Source organism: Oncorhynchus nerka, linkage group LG6 (assembly GCF_034236695.1).
Source record: "Oncorhynchus nerka isolate Pitt River linkage group LG6, Oner_Uvic_2.0, whole genome shotgun sequence".
Lineage (NCBI taxonomy): Eukaryota > Metazoa > Chordata > Actinopteri > Salmoniformes > Salmonidae > Oncorhynchus > Oncorhynchus nerka.
The window spans coordinates 17,343,219-17,352,874 of record NC_088401.1 but is presented as its reverse complement, the minus strand read 5'-3'; the positions used below and the strand labels follow the sequence as shown (position 1 = coordinate 17,352,874).

The following is a 9,656-nucleotide window of genomic DNA, read 5'->3' as shown; positions in this document are numbered from 1 at the left end:
CAATCGTGCCTCCCACTACAAACGCAGCACTGCATTCTAATAAAATGCAGAGAATCCGTCCTCATGTCACCACTACTCACTAAGCAAACTCTAGAAGAAGTCTATTGTCTATATCATATCGCTGTAGTTTGCAATTTTAGTTCCACGATGCGCACTACCAATTGCTGGACAAACTTTTTGAAATTGGATACCCACTGATCACATGGTCCTTATCCACAGACTGGCAACAAATTAAAAACAGAGCGTCAAATCAATTTCAACATTATTGTTTTAATATACATAACTAAGGGAAATACATCTTCTAATTTCATATATGTACAACTGTAGGATAATAATTTAAGCAACAGGAAATTTGAATGATTATGTAGATTATAATTAATGGAAATTTTTGTAGGAGTTGATGGTGAACTGTCCTTGTTTCTGGTAGTAAAACACTGTTTAGGATCTATAGTCTGTCTCTCCAATCACTATGTCAGTGTTCAGCACCGGTCTGCTACCTACGCAGGGAATGTGTTCAGCACCAGTCTGCTACCTACGCAGGGAATGTGTTTAGCACCAGTCTGCTATCTACACAGGGAATGTTTTTCAGCACCGGTCTGCTACCTACACAGGGAATGTTTTTCAGCACCAGTCTGCTATCTACACAGGGAATGTTTTTCAGCACCAGTCTGCTACCTACACAGGGAATGTTTTTCAGCACCAGTCTGCTATCTACACAGGGAATGTTTTTCAGCACGGCCTGGTGGAGAGGAAAGGACTCTTACCTTTATAGAGATAGCTAGAGACGGCCGGGTGGAGAGGAAAGGACTCTTACCTTTATAGAGACAGCTGGAGGAGATGGCATACTGGGGTGTGGGTGATAGGGGGGTACCTCTGCTGATCTGTCTATCTACTCAGGTACCTTTAACATTGCATAATGCTGTGTGTGTAATTACACAGATACACAAAGAATTAGAAAACAAACCCAATTTTGATAAACTCCCATATCTACTGGGTGAAATACCACAGTGTGCCATCACAGCAGCAAGATTTGTGACCTGTTGCTATAAGAAAAGGTCAACCAGTGAAGAACAAATACCATTGTAAATACAACCCATATTTATGTTTATTTATTTTCCCTTTTGTACTTGAACTATTTGCACATAATATGACATTTGTAATGTCTTTATTCTTTTGGGACTTTTGTGAGTGTAATGTTTACTGCTAATTTGTATTGTTTATTTGATTATGTATTTCACTTGCTTTGGAAATGTTAACATATGTTTCCCTGGACCTTGTTTATGATTTTTTGCCTGTCCACGACCATTCTCTTGCCTGCCCCTTGGATTATAATAAATATCAGAGACTCAAACCATCTGCCTCCCGTGTCTGCATCTGGGTCTCGCCTTGTGACCTTATAATCAGGTACGCTGACCAGGTAACACGTCATCTCCCATCTACAACAAACACGATATAGAAGGAATTCAACATTGCAAGTCTGCCACTGATTAATGACTGTGTGTTTATGCTGTAGTTGTGACATCATGTAAATTATGAGTGTTTGCATGAACACACACACACCTATACTTGTTGTAAATCGATGTTCTGAGCTGGGGGGGTTGACCTTGTGCTTCCTGTGGGGTCTCCTCTGGGGTCATGGTCAGCTCTTTGCCCCCCCACCACTTCTACCAACCCCCAAAGACACACATCACCATGGTAACACGCCACCACACCCCGGTCATCCTAGCACTGTCCCCAAAACACTCCAATACCTCTGTTCTTTGTTTTCTGCTGTGACGTGTCCGTTCCTCACTGTCTCTGTCCCACAACGTTTCTCTTACCATTCTGGTGTAGTCTGGTTGGTTCTGGTTTTTGAATCACTGCTAAATGATTGTCTAGTGTAATACCAGAACCCCTCTCTCTCTCAATCCCTCTATCAGCCCCCAGCTGTACCCTGGACACCATATGTGAATTGATTGCCCCCCCTCTATCTTCAGAGTTCGTACTGTTAGGTGACCTAAACTGGGATATGCTTAACACTCCGGCCGTCCTACAATCTAAGATAGATGCCCTCAATCTCACACAAATGATCAAGGAACCTACCAGGTACAACCCTAAATCCGTAACCATGGGCAGGCACCCTCTTAGATATCATCCTGACCAACTTGCCATCTAAATACACCTCTGCTGTCTTCAACCAGGATCTCAGCGATCACTGCCTCATTGCCTGCATCCGTAATGGGTCCGTGGTCAAATGACCACCCCTCATCACTGTCAAACACTCCCTAAAACACTTCAGCGAGAAAGCCTTTCTAATCTACCTGGCCCGGGTATCCTGGAAGGATATTGACCTCATCCCGTCAGTAGAGGATGCCTGGTTGCTCTTTAAAAGTGCTTGTCTCACCATCTTAAATAAGCATGCCTCATTCAAAAAATGTAGAACTAAGAACAGATATAGCCCGTGGTTCACCCCAGACTTAACTTCCCTTGACCAGCACAAAAACATACACTAAGTTGACTGTGCCTTTAAACAGCTTGGAAAATTCCAGAAAATGATGTCCTTGCTTTAGAAGCTTCTGATAGGCTAATTGACATAATTTGAGTCAATTGGAGGTGTACATATGGATGTATTTCAAGGTCTACCTTCAAACTCATTGCCTCTTTGCTTGACATCATGGGAAAATCAAAAGAAATCAGCCAGGACCTCAGAAAAAAAATTGTAGACCTCCAACTCTGGTTCATCCTTGGGAGCAATTTCCAAACACCTGAAAGTACCCCGTTCATCTGTACAAACAATAGTACGCAAGTATAAACACCATGGGACCACACAGCCATCATACTGCTCAGGAAGGAGATGCATTCTGTCTCTTAGAGGTGAACGTACTTTGGTGCAAAAAGTGCAAATCAACCCCGAACAACAGCAAAGGCCCTTGTGAAGATGCTGGAAGAAACAGTTACAAAATTATCTATATCCACAGTAAAACGAGTCCTATATCGACATAACCTGAAAGGCCGCTCAGCAAGGAAGAAGCCACTGCTCCAAAACCGCCATAAAAGAGCCAGACTACGGTTTGCAACTGCACGTGGGGACAAAGATCGTACATTTTGGAGAAATATCCTCTGGTCTGATGAAACAAAAATACAACTGTTTGGCCATAATGACCATTGTTATGTTTGGAGGAAAAAGGAGGAGGCTTGCAAGCCGAAGAACACCATCCCAACCGTGAAGCACTGGGGTGGCAGCATCATGTTGTGGGTGTGCTTTAGAACTGAAAAAGCGAGCAAGGAGGCCTATAAATCTGACACAGTTACAACAGCACTGTCAGGAGGAATACAACACTCCTTCCGTGGCCTCCGACTGCTTTTAAATGATAGTAAAACTAAATGCATACTCTTCAACCAATTGCTACCTCCCTGCCCGACTAGCATCACTACTCTGGACGGTTCTGACTTAGAATATGTGGACAACTACAAATACCTAGGTGTCTGGTTAGACTGTAAACTCTCCTTCCAGACTCATATTAAGCATCTCCAATCCAAAATTAAATCTAGAATTGGCTTCCTACCGATCCTTGACTTCCGCGATATCATTTACAAAATAGCCTCCAACACTCTACTCAGCAAACTGGATGTAGTCTATCACAGTGCCATCTGTTTTGTCACCACAGCCCCATATACTACCCACCACTACGACCTGTATGATCTTGTTGGCTGGTCCGCTACATATTCATCGCCAAACCCATTGGCTCCAGGTCATCTATAAGTCCTTGCTTGGTAAAGCCCCACCTTATCTCAGCTCACTGGTCACCATAGCAACACCCACCCATAGCACGGCGCTCCAGCAGGTATATTTTACTGATCATCCCTAAAGCCAACACTTCCTTTGGCCGCCTTTCCTTCCAGTTCTCTGCTGCCAACAACTGGAACGAATTGCAAAAATCACTGAAGTTGGAGACTTATATCTCCCTCTAACTTTAAGTATCAGCTGTCAGAACAGCTTACTGATCACTGTACCTGTACACAGCCCATCTGTAAATAGCCCACCCAAATACCTCATCCCCATATTGTTATTTATCTTCTTGCTCTTATGCACCCCAGTATCTCTACTTGCACATCATCATCTGCACATCTATCACTCCGGTGTTAATGCTAAATTGTAATTATTTTCGCCTCTATGGCCTTAATTATTCCCTTACCTCCCTAATCTTCTACATTTGCGCACACTGTACATATATTTTTCTATTGTGTTATTGACCGTACGTTTGTTTATCCCATGTGTAACTCTGTGTTTTTTGTCGCACTTCTTTGCTTTATCTTGGCCAAGTCGCAGTTGTAAATGAGAACTTATTCTCAACTGGCCTACCTGGTTAAATAATTTTGTGATATCAAATTTTATCCAATTGGTAGTTCGTCTTGTCCCATCACTGCAACTCCCATACGGACTCGGGAGAGGCGAAGGTTGAGAGCCATGCGTCCTCTGAAACTCGACCTTGACACCCTGCTCTGCTTCTTGACACCCTGCTCTGCTTCTTGACACCCTGCTCGGCTTCTTGACACCCTGCTCGGCTTCTTGACACCCTGCTCGGCTTCTTGACACCCTGCTCGGCTTCTTGACACCCTGCTCTGCTTCTTGACACCCTGCTCGGCTTCTTGACACCCTGCTCTGCTTCTTGACACCCTGCTCTGCTTCTTGACACCCTGCTCTGCTTCTTGACACCCTGCGCTGCTTCTTGACACCCTGCTCTGCTTCTTGACACCCTGCGCTGCTTCTTGAGACATTGGGCTGCTTCTTGACACACTGCTCACTTAACCACGTAGAACTACTTACAGAGCAACACAAATGGACATCCTTTGACTGCATAGACCCCCTAAATTCTAGCACAGACATACTAACTGTACACAACAGCAGACACTAAGCCCTGGTGTTCAGTGCCCAGGAATGAGACCCTAAATATGCGGCCCATTGTGGTCATACAACAGTCATTCATCAATGGTCTTCAAACCTGGTCCTGCTGAGCAACAACAGGGGTTTCCTTTTAGTTCTAGAGCCAATATTGGAATTCCTTCCTAATTTCAGACTTTTCTGTCATGGGACCTACAGCAGCTTTAGTGACGTCACCTCATAATGACCTATCAGTTAAATCTCAGATTCCCAGTGAACTTGATTGAAAACCCTTTAACAAGCATTACAAAATGTGACCATTAACAAACAGTGCCTTCGGAAATTGAGACCTTTGACTTTTTCCACATTTTGTTACATTACAGCCTTATTCTAAAATTGATTCAAATGTTGTTGTTTTTTCCCTCAATCTACACACAACTCATAATGACAAAGCAAAAACAGTTTTGAAATTATTGCAAATATATTACGAACAAAAAACAAATACATTTACATAAGTATTCAGACCCTTTACTCAGTACTTTCTTAAAGCACTTTTGGTAGCACTTACAGCCTCGACTCTTCTTGGGTACGACGCTACAAGCTTGGCACACCTGTATTTGGGGAATTTCTCCCATTCTTCTCTGCAGATCCTCTCACGCTCTCAGGTTGGATGGGGAGCATTGCAGCTCAGCTATTTTCAGGTCTCTTCGGAGATGTTCGATCGGGTTGAAGTCCGGGCTCTGGCTGGGCCACTCCAGGACATTCAGTAACTTGTCCAGAAAAACATCCCCACAGCATCATGCTGCCACCACCATGCTTCACCGTAGGGATGGCGCCAGGTTTCCTCCAAACGTAATGCTTGGCATTCAGGCCAAAGAGTTCCATCTTGGTTTCATCAGACCAGAGAATCTGGTTTTTAATGGTCTGAGAGTCTTTAGGCGCCTTTTGGCAAACTCCAAGTGGGCTTTCATGTGCCTTTTTTACTGAGGAGTGGCTTCCGTCTGGCCACTTTATCATAAAGGCCTGATTGGTGGAGTGATGCAGAGACAGTTGTCCTTCCTCTCAATAGAGGAACTCTAGAGCTCTGTCAGAGTGACCATTGAGTTCTTGGTTACCTCCCTGACCAAGGTGCTTCTCTCCCAATTGCTCAGTTTGGCTGGGCGGCAAACCTTGGAGGTTACAAACTTCTTCCATTTAAGAATGATGAAGCAACTGTGTTCTTGGGGACCTTCAAAGCTGCAGAAATGCATTGGTACCCTTCCCTAGATCTGTGCCTTGACACAATCCTGTCTCAGAGCTGGCTTGGTTGTTGCTCTGACATGCACTATCAACTGTGGGACCTTATATAGACAGGTGTGTGCCTTTCCAAATAATGTCCAATAAATTGAATTTACCACAGGTGGACTCCAAGTTGTAGAAACATCTCAATGATGATCAATGGAAACAGGATGCACCTGAGGTCAATTACGAGTCTCATAGCAAATGGTCTGAATACTTATGTAAATAATGTATGTTTTTATACATTTGCAAACATTTCTGAAAACTGTTTGCTTTGCCATTATGGGGTATTGTGTGTGTGTGTAGACTGATGATGAAAAAAATCTATTGAATACATTTTAGAATAAGGCTGTAATGTAACACAATGCGGAAAAGTCAAGGGGTCTGAATACTTTCCGAAGGCACTATATAATGTACAGTAGTTGAGGCTATGGTTGGGAAGACCACACAGCCAGGTAAATATAGGTCACAAGCTCATCTATGATCAGTTACAGAAAGATACAGACATATAAAACAGTATTCCTGATGCTGAGATCTCTGGTTAGGGATCGAGATATTGGGCCTGTTGCGTTCTACTGGTCCTCGGGTTTGTGTTCTCTGGGTTTGAAGGTTGGTTCTGGTCAGGCTTAGGTGATTTAAGATGGTTCTAGGGGGTTCTACTGGTCACCAGGTGCGGGTTCTCTGGGCCTGAAGTTGACAGAGAAGCTGTTGATGCAGAACCGCTCTCCTGTGGGGTCCGGTCCATCCTCAAACACATGACCCAGATGGGCGTCACACTGTAACGATGCACACACACTAGAGGAGACAGAACAAACACACCAACACACTAACACCTGCAATACACAATAGTCTGATTGGCTCTCAGCATAATTACCCAGAATGCAACTCACATGTTTATAGACTACCCAGGGTGTTGTCAGGGTGACGGATGATGTATATGTGGCTCTAGTTGTGTTCCCAAATCCCATGAGCCTCTTTGAATGCCGGCCAGCCCATGCCCGAGTCACACTTCACCTCTGAACTAGAGGAGAGAGCGGGAGGTCTAGAAAGAGATTGAGTCTAAATGCTCATATTCGGGTTAGGATTACAGAAAGGTCGAAATGAAGATTTTAGTGTGACCAGTTGGTATAGGGAGGCTAGATGGTTACCTGGAGAGGGGAGGGTCGCAGGACACATGCTTGTACATCCCCACTTCACTATGGTTCAGATAGAGACCGCTGAAAGGCTGAGGACACATACAGGGTAGGCACACTATATGTTGTGTTTTGAGGCTTCCACCATATTGCTTTAACCTAGCCTATGTTTTCAGATCAGTGCAAATGAAGGTGAGGAGAGGGAGCCACTGTAGACTACTGAGATGCAGCCCATACTGTATGTCATTCTTTAACCAACTGCTCCCATCTTCCACACTGGAAGACTATAAACAAAGTCCATACAAACCCAGTCCATACAAACCTACTCAATGAACCAACCGATGGTTATGAATTGTCAGTCCATGGTCATTGATGCTGAGGACAGGAGACGTGTCACCATCTGTCCCCTTCTCCCTCGTTACCATGTTCTGTTTAGAGGTCAGTTTCTTCTGCCAGTCGGTCATCGCATCACAACGAGTCAGTGATCGCAAGCCCGTAACACACAAACACACACATGCGAACATTGATAAGCAAAATTTGGTGAGAGTTTTGTTGCACTTTATTTGTAATTAAATTATTTTTGAATTGCTTTTAGCTTTAAATTTCCCCACTGTAGCCTACTAAGAGCACAATGGGTTTCTGCTCTTTGCAGCAAATGTGTCTCCAGGGAAAATGTGACAGTAGGCCTGTGTCAGATGGCTCTTTGGAGTAAATATAACCCCAGGGAAAATGTGACAGTAGGCCTGTGTCAGATGGCTCTATGGAGTAAATATAACCCCAGGGAAAATGTGACAGTAGGCCTGTGTCAGATGGCTCTTTGCAGCAAATGTGTCTCCAGGGAAAATGTGACAGTAGGCCTGTGTCAGATGGCTCTTTGGAGTAAATATAACCCCAGGGAAAATGTGACAGTAGGCCTGTGTCAGATGGCTCTATGGAGTAAATATAACCCCAGGGAAAATGTGACAGTAGGCCTGTGTCAGATGGCTCATTGGCAACTTCCACTGGTCTATTCTGCATCAACCACTTACACAACAGGACCAAAAATAGGACATATTACAATAGTATCTAATAAACGTACTAACTTACAGTAAAGGAGCTTATCCAGATGCAAACTATGCAATTCCATTCTATAAAGCCTAATAGCTCATACCTGAACTAGTGGAGGCAGGACAGATGAAAGCAGGAACTCTAGTCTTGGGCAATAATATGGACTTGGCAGGCACTCTCTCTCTCATTCAGCCAGGAAGGGTTGGGCAGGCTCGGTGCTCGAGAGCTCCAGTGCGCCTTCACGGTCCAGTCCATCCGGTGCCACCTCCACGCACCAGTCCATCCGGTGCCACCTCCACGCACCAGCCCTCTGGTGGCAGCCCCCCGCACCAGGCTGTCTCTCCGTCTCCTCCCTACAGGTGCTCCCGTCTGTCCTGAGCTGCCAGTCGCCCGTCTGTCCTGAGCTGCCAGAGTCTCCCGCCTGTCCAGAGCTGCCAGAGTCGCCCGTCTGTCCTGAGCTGCCAGAGTCTCCCGTCTGTCCGGTGCTGCCGGAATCTCCCGGACCCCAGTCCGAGGTCGGCGGCGAGGGTCGCCTCTCTAAAGAGGCCACGGAGGCGGTTAAAGAGGCGAAGAAAGACTATGATGGAGTGGGGTCCACGTCCTGCGCCAGAGCTGCCACCGTGGACAGACACCCACCCAGACCCTCCCCTACAGGTTCAGGTTTTGCGGCCGCACCTTGGGGGGGGGTACTGTCACGTTTTGACCTTAGTTCTTTTGTTATGTCTTTGTTTAGTATGGTCAGGGCGTGAGTTGGGTGGGCTGTCTATGTTCCTTTTTCTATGATTTGGGATTTCTGTGTTTGGCCTGGTATGGTTCCTTATCAGAGGCAGCTGTATATCGTTGTCCCTGATTGAGAACCATCCTTAGGTAGCCTGGTTTCACTTTTGAGTTGTGGGTGATTATTTTCCGTGTCAGTGTTTGTGCCACACGGGACTGTTTCGTTTGTTTCGGTATTTCACGTTGTTATTTTGTAGTTTAGTGTTGTAATGTAAAAAAAAGTATCGTTATGGACACTTACCACGCTGCGCATTGGTCTGACATCTCTTACTCCCCGTCAGAAGAAGAGGACAATCGTTACAGTGGGGGGGGGATATCTCAAAAGAGTCATTCACATTACCATTTGCCTCAAACCCCTTACGATTACATGCACTTATATTATACTATATTTTTTTCAATAGTTTTGAATTTAGTTGAAACAACCAATGAGCACTCCCTGCCTGCAGAGGGACTGACTGGTTGATCAGTAGCCAATCTGACCTTGTGCTACTCCCCATCCTACCACACTATGGAACCATGTCAAAAGGTGAATGCACAACATTCATAACAAAATTCTAATA

The 9,656-nt window shown here is 44.9% G+C and overlaps 1 long non-coding RNA gene across 2 annotated transcripts; it reads right to left on the bottom strand.

Annotated features, from left to right (window-relative positions):
* Nucleotides 1-250: 250 nt before the first annotated feature.
* On the bottom strand, nucleotides 251-9,000 carry LOC115121501 (uncharacterized). Of its 2 annotated transcripts, XR_003862334.2 has the most exons (3): nucleotides 7,288-9,000; nucleotides 7,030-7,181; nucleotides 251-6,934 (listed from the first exon to the last, which is right to left on the bottom strand). It is a non-coding gene; the product is annotated as an uncharacterized LOC115121501 (long non-coding RNA). The 2 variants fall into 2 exon arrangements; XR_010464043.1 differs by having other exon boundaries at nucleotides 7,030-9,000.
* Between the last annotated feature and the right edge of the window lie 656 nt (nucleotides 9,001-9,656).